Source organism: Dioscorea cayenensis, chromosome 1 (assembly GCF_009730915.1).
Source record: "Dioscorea cayenensis subsp. rotundata cultivar TDr96_F1 chromosome 1, TDr96_F1_v2_PseudoChromosome.rev07_lg8_w22 25.fasta, whole genome shotgun sequence".
In the NCBI taxonomy this organism is placed as follows: domain Eukaryota; kingdom Viridiplantae; phylum Streptophyta; class Magnoliopsida; order Dioscoreales; family Dioscoreaceae; genus Dioscorea; species Dioscorea cayenensis.
Genome location: NC_052471.1, coordinates 27,370,443 through 27,380,853, shown reverse-complemented (window position 1 = coordinate 27,380,853; position 10,411 = coordinate 27,370,443). Strand labels below are relative to the sequence as shown.

The 10,411-nt window shown below is 34.3% G+C and overlaps 1 long non-coding RNA gene across 1 annotated transcript; it reads right to left on the bottom strand.

The window, feature by feature from the left end:
• Window positions 1-407: 407 nt before the first annotated feature.
• On the bottom strand, window positions 408-3,648 carry LOC120260385. Its single transcript, XR_005536403.1, has 4 exons — window positions 3,440-3,648; window positions 3,297-3,365; window positions 3,133-3,229; window positions 408-1,164 (listed from the first exon to the last, which is right to left on the bottom strand). It is a non-coding gene; the product is annotated as an uncharacterized LOC120260385 (long non-coding RNA).
• Between the last annotated feature and the right edge of the window lie 6,763 nt (window positions 3,649-10,411).

Sequence of the window (10,411 nt, the reverse complement as noted above, 5' to 3'; positions counted from 1 at the left end):
AAAAATACTATTTTAACACTCGATCTTTAGTAACAATTAAATAGATAATGAAGTTGAGTAGAATAAAAACAATTAAAAGGAAGATAAGGGAAGAGAAAGGATGGAGATAAAGGTGATTAGATCAAGTGTCAACAGAAGATAACAATGCCTCGGGATGTTCCCCTTGCACTCGGGAATGCTCACTCACTCTAAAGTTCTACCAAGTATATTCTAGGGTTCTAGTGTGTGCTTAGTAGCAATCTGGCAGCTATGGTTCTCATATACACCAAGTTTTGCTAAGGTAACTATGGCCTCTTGCACATCAACTTTTGAAATCATGCAAGATATCACAACTATGGCAATGCACATATCAATTTGTACCCAAACAATTGTGCAAATCAAACACATCAAGTTATACCAACACAAAATTAACACAAGAACCAAAAGAACTCCATAGATCAAAAGAATGTAAGTGTTTTTAGCATCAAAAGTACAAAGATCCCACCCTGGGGCACCGTGGCCGGTTAGCCCCTCATGGGTGGGTACAACATGGAGGAGAAAAAACTAGATCTAGAGAAAGAAGACATGACTCCCTTCACTCTAAGATTTGCCTCCGATGTCGAGCTCCTTGTGCTAACACCACTTTTCTTGTGCCTCCAACTTGCTCCTTTACGCCCTAGAAGATGTGGATAAGCTTGATCTTCATCCTCATCAAAGTCCTCCTGGTGGAGAAGAAGATCTCCAAACAAAGATGAAGAGGAAACCTTAAAAACTGGAGTTAAAACTGGAGTTAAAAAGGCACTTTTCGGGCTCGACACGGTCTACGCACGATCGTGTCTCAGACCGTGTCATGCTGGGGGCGATATAAGTGACAAGGAGTGTCTCAGCCTGAAAAGTTCGATGGCAAGGACACGATCGTGTCATGGGCACTCAGCTCGTGTCAATAATTTTCCAATGAATTCACTGATGGTCTGGTTTTTTCAGGGGCATTGACATGACCATGTCCTGGCTATATCGATCTTGCAAATATCCTTCAGCACCGAAATCTCACTGAGTCAACAATTGGTTGAGAACTTCAGGGGGTATGACACGAGCGTGTCCCGCCTGTGTCAGGCTTGAACACTTGCACTCCTATGGGCTATTTTCATCCCGAATTTGCTACAAATCGTACTGAGCCCCTGATTTCTGCATATATGACAAAAATACCCATAATAGCACTGTTCATGTATAAAAATAGACTTGAGAACAAGTAAAATAATGAAATTAGGGTATGAAAACTTGTATGCAAAGTGCACTCATCAAGCATGAATGAATCAACTCACTAAATGCACCAATTGAATTATCAATAAAGAAACTAAAAGATGTAAATAAATCTAGATTAAACACAACCTCAAGAGCAAGGGTAGATTAGTAGGGTATGTGCAACTTGGCAAAGGTCAGACCTCCATAAAATTATATATATATATATATATATGTTGGTATAAAGTATTCATTGGATCATATGTTATGAGATTAATCCCTAACATCCAAGCAAATAAACAAAAACTCTAATCCGTTGTGGAAACAGAAAGAGGGCTAAAGTGGAGACAAAGTGGAGGCAAAAAGGTGAGACAGTGACAAGTGACTATATTATACCAGCAGATGGATAAGTATCATATGCATAGAACTAAGTTTCTCTAACTCCTATGAAATGAAATAAAAGCAATACCTTGTGAAATGAAATTGTGAAATAATAATAATAATAAGAAGAAGAAAAATAAAAAGACAAGTTAGATACATCCAACATGATAATATAAACAATAAAGTTACTTCTAATCATTATCATATCAATTACGTAGAAAACTTAGGGAATAATAGTCCAAAAACTTGTGCTTTTGAAACTAGGTTGTGTGCAATGACAAAGAGATACATACCATTGAAAATTTAAATTAGAAATTACGGGGACAAAGAAATTCATATGGCAAGATATATGTGTATATATATATATATTTAGTAAACAGAAAGAAGATATATATATATATATTAAACAACAAGGGTGTTGTTTTAGTAACATCAACAGAGAAAGATTAATGTTTTGTTGCACAAAATCACTTCATTTAGTTTAAAAAAATGTTTACATGAAATAATGCAATGCAAGATATATAACAAACTATATATTATATATAACAAATTATATATTATTTGAGAAAAAAAAATTGTTAACAATTAAACTCAGACATGAGAAGGAAACCTTATCAATCCAATTCACATACATCAAAGTTCAATCACAAAAGCAAGAATCTTTCACAAGATTTTTTATCACTCTTATTTGAGTAGAAAAAAGTAGAGAGATAATCTAACACTGTCTTGATATGCCACATTCATTTATTTGAAAGAATTGGCCTCTATTTCTATCATACATATATTTATCCAAAAGTTATGAGTTTATGACCCTGCTTTTCTTTGTTTTTTTAATTTAATAAAGTTAAAAAAAAAGGTTTGCTAATCAAATCAAAACAAGATAATAATAAACAAAATGAGCCTATGGTGACAAGATAACTCTAAAATAATTAAAGACTAGTTCATTCATTTCCTCCCTGGTTTGTATGAAGTGAAGATAGCCTTTTTTTATTAAAATATCTACTTGAAATAGAGGACATCAAGATCATTCCTAATTGACAAGGTGACAACACCAACCTCTAATTATTCTCTTTATGATATTCACAATACAAACAAAAGCAACAACATGTATCTCCTTCTTCAATTCCATGTTTCAATGATCCTCACTTTTGGTTTCATTTTGTAAGTTATCAAAGTCTCTGCAGCCCATACCATAAAATAAATAAATAAACAACAAGATGCTGAAGATGATCACATTTAACAAAATTGTATGTTACTCAATGCACAATCAATAATAGAGAACTTAAACTCCCAAAATTGTATGCTTCTCCAAACAGTCAACCTAATCCACGCTTATCATAAGAACAAACATAAAATTAAAAAACATACACATCATTAAAAAATCCACAAAAGCTTGCCCCAAAAATCGATATTTCAGATGCAACAAAAATAAAAATGCCATATTTTACATACAAATCAAGAAACAAAAACATAAATTCAGTGAAAAATAAAGAAATAAAATTCAGTAAAAATATATGAGAGATCACCACATACACAGTCACAAAAGCTTCACAAAGCGGGCAACAACCAATGAAGATCTCTTCTTGCCTTTGAATTTATTTGTTGTTGCTCTTAAAACTCTCCTCCACCCCTAACAAAAAGAAAAACTCTTTTCTTGAATCTAATTCAGTGAATAGAAACTAGAATAAAAAGAATACCTGAAGATGAAAACACACTGGAACCAACACAAACACCCCAATAACCCTAGCAATATAAACACTCTCAAACTACAAGCCAGGAAAGATGATTAGAAATCAAAACCAAGATCAATAACAAAAAGAAAACAAGAATAGAGGAATACCTGAACATGAAAATATGGCGGGGCATAGACCTCGATGTTGTCAGGTTGCTTCCGGAGCACAGAGTAGAGCATGAAGAACAATATGCGACGGGATCTGGCAGCGGCGGCGGCACCGGCGGAGATGATTAGGTTTGTATGTAAGGGGATCCTACGGTTGTGAGGAGAAAATGAAATTTGATGAAGAGAGGAAGAAGGGAAAGGATAGGTTTGTTTTTTTAAAATGAGGGATGAAGAGAAGAAGGTAGTAAAGGCCAGGTTTTTTTACCCAATGAACAATCTCCATCATTGATCAAAATGATCAATGGTGGTGATTAATCCAAACTAATAATTAAATATAAAATATATATTTTAAATGTTCACTAATAATCTCTACTTCAAAATATTTTTATAATTAAAATATTAATTTAACAAAATATTTTACATTAAAAATATTTATTTCATTATCACAAAATTATTTAAAAATATTTTCTTGATAATAAGTTATATAAATAATTATTTTTAACATAAATAAAAGTAATATAAATAATTTTAGATAATAAGTTTTATTAACATACCCACCGAATTCCGTCGGTAAACCAACATTGGTCATTGTAATAACATGAAGATATACTGACGTAATTTCATCCATAATAACATGAAGATATCCGTTGGTAATTTTATCTGCGAACAAATTAAGATGGAGCATAACATACTGGTGGAACTCCGTCGGTATATTATTGTTGGTAATATTCAAATTTATTACTGACAGAAGTTTGTCGGTAATTACAAGAAACTTATACTGACACAATTCTGTTGCTAATAACATTAATATATTCGTCGGTAAAACTTTAACCCTAAAAATTTAGCATGAACCTTACAATTCCAATGGACTTCTTCTTTTGGCGCCAAGGGAAAAATATGGTGGGTAAAGTAGCAACGGAAATCTGTCAGTGTCGTCGTCGGTAATATGGTCACTATTATAAATTTCAGCCATATGAAACTCCATCGGTATTTTGTCGGTAATCTACCTAGTTTCCGTCAGTAAAAGAAAATATTCCTGACGGAAATTAATCCATCCAAAAAACTCCGTCGATATTGAATTGTTTTCTTGTAGTGACAGTTACGTCAGGGCCTGTTAAGGCCTAATTGGATGTACATATACACATAATAATATTTAGGCCTACCTAATTGGCATTGGCCACTGAATCCACTCTTGTGATGACCTATAGTGTTGCAAGTCACATAGAAGCGTCCCTCTAACTCTCTAATTACCCATCAAGTTCTCTCCGCACCTCCTGACTAGGGACCCCACACTGCCTCTTTACAAAATGAACTATGGGGTAACTTCCATGCAGCTAGAAAGCCCAAATGTCTCCAATAAAACATGATTTTTATTCAGTGCCAAACTTTTCAAAAATAAGATATACATTAGATTTGACAATGGTTTTCATCATATAAGGGTATAGTCACAAAGGCCTTGAACCATATATTATACAATATATATATATATGTCATAAATTGCACAATGATGAAATACGTGGCATATATAGCTTAGTGAATATTAACAACCAAAATTATTGGCTTATAAACACATTTGACAAGAATTGAGAAGAGAAAAACTCTGTGTCCTCCATTTTTATTTCTCCTATGTATATTACAATACAAAAGAACTAAATAGGGAAATAATCCCTTAAAATATGCTAACCGCCCTACAGAAAAGGAAACAAAATAAATTTATATCAAAGGAAATAAACTATTTGCAGAAACTATAATATATGCTTAACAACACTTGGTGCAAAGAAAACAAGGTATAAGCATAATTAGTTATGATAGCATAAAAAACTTGTTTAGAAGCAAGATATCTTACTAGATAGAATTTTATAAAATAATTATAATAGAAAAATCAAAGAATTGCTATGAAAAACATCCATTATCAACTCACATGTTTTTCCTAGAATTTCTAGCTTGGCCTAATTCCCAAGTAAAGATCTCTTCTATCTCTTGGACCTTGTCTGGCCTATAAATAAAAGTAAGTAATAAATACTAATGACAAATAATAGCTATCTATCTATAAAAGAGAATAAACATAGGAATCATTGAAAAGCTCCACTAATCAAACCCTTTCACTCAATCAGTTTAAACCATTAAAACCGACATCTAAATACCTAAATCGTGCTCAGACACCAACATAAAACTAGCTAATTGGGCTTAAATCAACTCAATTTGAGTTAAATCCACTTGAACCAACTTGAACCAACTTCAATTGAACCAAACTAATGTGAACCAAGCTCATTTCTTATATAATTTCCATGAACTGAGTTGGTTTAATTGAATCCAAATCTCATTAATTAAACTGGTTCAGCCCAATTTCACTGAACCAAGGCCTGAACCAAGCTCAATCCTCAAGTAAATTGAATTAAACCAGATTGGTTCAACTGAACCCGAACCCAATTGAACCATTCTAGTTTAACCACCTTGAATCATGATCTAAACCTGGCCTAATCCAACTTAGTTGAGTCCAACCAACTTAAACCAACTCCACTGCACTTAATTGCATTGATTTTTGGTGTGAACCAACTCAAGCCCATTCTACTTCTTAGAACTAGAGGTGAGCAAAAACGGGTACTTGAAAACTAGATCGCATCTGGATTTTTGGATCGGCAAAAAAACTTGACTTATGATCCAGATCCCGCTTTAAACTAGATATCAAAAACCGGGAACTCGATGTAAATCGGATTGAGTATCGGATATCCAAATTTGAATTTAAATTCTATCCTTCTTATGCAATTTTTTTTTGATATAATAACATTACTTTAAATATAAATAAATATAACAAACTTATAATTTACAAAAAGGATTAAAATCTTATATTATTCTCTGCACAAGAAAAATAATAATAAAAAAACCAATCTTAAGCAATACAAAAAAAAATCAAGTATTTTCGGAAGCATCAAACATCTTATCAATAATGAATCTAGAGAGACAACACGGGTGATGAAAACTAAAAGAGAGGAATTAAAAAGATTTATCTTAAAGAAATTGGATTAGGGAATTGGGTTTTTAGTCTCTCTAAAATTAAATATATATATATATATATATATATATATATATATATATATATATATATATATATATATATAACTCTTAAATTAATAAGATTAAGGTTTTGGATGGAAAAATTTAATTTATTAATGTACACATATGACTCTTAAAGATGTTAGATTATGAATTTGGATATTTTACTTTTCGCCCGTGTATAATTTAAATTAATATATATATATATATATATATATTAGAATATATTGAAAATAGGATTGGATTTAGGTACCCAGTTATTATTTTTTCCCAACCCGGATCTGATCCGGTTTTCATCTTAAAATTTGAATTGGGTACCCAATCCGTTTTCTCAGATTGGATATCCTCAAAATTCGGATTAAAAAATTAGATACTGGATTGGATCATCAGAACAAGGTTTTTTTTTTTTTGGCTCACCTCTACTTAGAACCAATTTTAACTCAACTTCAACCCAACAACTAATCTGTCTAAAACCACTCATTGCCCAATTCCCACTCCACAAACACCATCAGGGTAGAAAGTATTCCATTCACTATTTGCATGCATACATACATAACCCATTCATGTGACTCTATAATGATTGGTGGAAAGCACAGTATTTGTAAAGCACCAGACACCCTTAATCTGGTGGAGCAAAATATACAAGACATCTTCTGTCAATTTATGAATTCAATTAGGATAACACTGGTAATGGAGCATGATCCTTCTATTCCTGCCTCCATACCCACTGTAGAGGACCTAAAGCGCGAACTTGACAACTCTTCCAGATCAATCCAGCTTAATAAGGAAAGCTCAGATCATACAAGACTTAATGGATATGAAGAAATAAATCATACCCAAGGAAGTGATACAGATTCTTTAGAGTTTGAGGTAGGTGCCATGGGAGACAGTTCTGACAATGACAGTTCATCTGGGGAGGCAAATAGAGAGTTCGAGTAATTTGATCTTGAATATGGGAGACTAAAGCAAATGCCTGAAGAACCTCCAGGCTAGAGTCGAAAACCACTTCCTAAAACACTCTAGGGTGCGTTTGATTCGAAAGTAGTCCAATCGAGCTGGTGGAAGTCTTGAAGTGCCACTTTAGTTGGAGTGAAAGTTTCAGTTGAAGTGTTTAGTCCAGTGTGTTTCGCTGAAAAGGCAAGTGTCAAATCATTAACTACTTTTTGTTTGGTTAGTGGAAGTTAAAATTTAGAAAAATGTTGAAATGAACTCTACTCATCACTTCATCATGGGTGAGGCTACCCTTTGTGCTTGTTGGATTGAGCTTATAATTATTTAGGGATTATGATTTTAAAAATACTTTTAAAAACAATAAAAATATAATTAAAAATAATAATGTGATAAAAAGATAAAAGATAAAAATTAAAATAATATATATTTTTATAAACAATACAATTAGTAATTAAAAAGAAACAATAATAGATAAAAATGAGATAAAAATAATAAAATAAAAAGATAAAGACGATAAAAGATAAAAAGGAAAATGATAAAATACAATAAAAGATTAAAAATAAATATAAGCCATAGAAAAATAATAAAACATAAATAAAGATAAATGAAATAGAATAGAAAATGGGTGATTTTAATCACCCAGTGAAACCACTGAAGTGAAACACTGAAGTCCCACTGCCAAAATTTGTTTCCGGTCAAAGAGTGGCAGGGGTTTTGAAGTGGGCCACTCCGCATTCTGCGCCCACTTCAGGTGAACCAAACAGTGCAAGTGGCTCGTTAACTCCCACCAGTACCGGGTCTCCATTACCACTTGCTACCCTTACACTCTGATAGCTGAGCTTACTGAACCAAATACGCCTTACAGATATGTATTTTGGTGAGGGATCCAACCTTCTAGTCATCATAGTTTCAATCGACAGTGAGCAAAAAGACAAGCTCCCTGGGCACTATCATAAAAGGGCATTCGCTTAAAATTTCCAATATCACAGTGATCGACCCTTCTTTTGCATCCACACAAGATCCTCATGGAAGACAATCATAGGACAAAAGCAATACCTTTAACGAGACTCAACCCAACATGAAAGTGGTGGGTAAGGAATGAGGTTATCAAACTCCTTGATGCACGTATTATTTACCCAATTTCAACAAAGGCGTAGGTGGGTCTAGTATAAGTGGTACCGAGAAAAAGGAGGAAACGACTCATGATTATAAATGACGAGGAATGAACTTGTAACAACCGAACTATCACGGGCGGTGAGTATGCATAGATTCACAAAACTCAATGATGCCAATGGAAAGGATCACTTCCCATTGTCGTTCATTGATTAGATGCTTGAATAGTTAATGGGCATTCCTATTATTGTTTCTTAGATGGTCTTTCTAGATATTTCCAAATCTATATTACCTCGTAAGACCAAGAAAACACAACCTTTATTTGTCCTTATGGCACTTTTATGACCTGTCATTGATGCCATTTTGGTTGTGCAATCCACCGACTACCTTTCAAAGGTGTATGATGGAAATTTTTTGAAGATATGGTAGAAGACATCATGAATTATTAATGGATAACATCCTAATTCTATGACACATCCGAAAGGTTATGCCTCGAAACTGGAACGAGTTCTAGCTCAGTGCGACGCGAGACAAATCTAGTTCTCGCTGGGATATATATCACTTTATGGTAAGGGAGGACATAGTACTCAACTGCTGTGATTTCACACAAGGGATAGGCAAGCATAAGGCAAGGTTGCCACCATATCTACCCTCCTACTTCAAAGGAAAAGCTACCAAAAGCTTCTTGGGGCATAACGACTGATATAGGAGATTCATAAAGAACTTATCATTGATCGTCCGACCGTTAACAAAGTTACTTGAAAAAGATACTCCTTTGAGTTCAATCGATGAATGTGATGACTTCCATTTTCATCCTCAAGAAAAAGCTTCGTGGAAGCACGATCATAGTTTCCCCAAATTGAGTCCACATTTGAATTAATGTGTGCGAGCAATTACGACAGCTTTGAGTAGTACTTGGGCAATAAAGAGACAACCATTTTCATCCCATCTGTTATGTGAGCAAGACTCTGAATGGTGCCCTAGAAAACCGCACAACCACCGGAAAGGAATTGCTTACTTGAGGTTTTTGCATTTGAGAAATTCGGTCATACTTTGGTACTTTCTAAAGGTAATCGTGTATACTAATCTCTCCGCATTGAAATACTTGTTGAATAAATCGATGCCAAACCCTAATTAACTGCCAGGGTCCTTGCAAGAGTTTAATTTAGAGATAAAGGACAAAAGATGGGCAAAAAATTTGGCCGCAAACCACATTTCCCTCCTTGAGAGGCCTCATGAGAATGTTATGGAAAGAGAGAGATAAAAATGATACATTCCCTAGAAAGTAGGTTTTTATAGCATTCAGAGTGGTAATGGATGAATGGTGTCACGCAACCTCTATAAATATTTAGCTGCGCAAAAATCTGCTGCCAAAAGTGGCTCGATTATCAGGAGAGAAAGTTTTCTTTCCTAGATTTAATGTACTATATATGGGAAAGAGATCTCCTGTATCTTGAGGGTCTGCTCTAATCAGCGTTGTTAGGAGGAGATGTGCCACCAAGGAAAGGGCATGATATTTTCGAAGACACTACCATTATAGTCCAGCTGTCCTCTGGTCACAGATCACACAATAAAGAAGATGCTGGGATCGCCTCGACGTCTCAAGATACTGCACAAAGTATGTGCCAAGGATGTGATAGAGTGTCAATGTCAGGAACCAATCCCTCACGGATGAGATGCCTCAAACTTGGGATAAAGTTTAAGTAGGACTTCAATGCTTAGGGGGTATTAAACGAGAAGGGCCTAACTCCTCATGGTCACAAGTTCATTGTAAGGCTGATTACTAATGCAAGGGTGGCTAGAAGCACAGTACCCAAGGGCTGAATGTTGATGCAAGAATGGTGGTTAAATTCT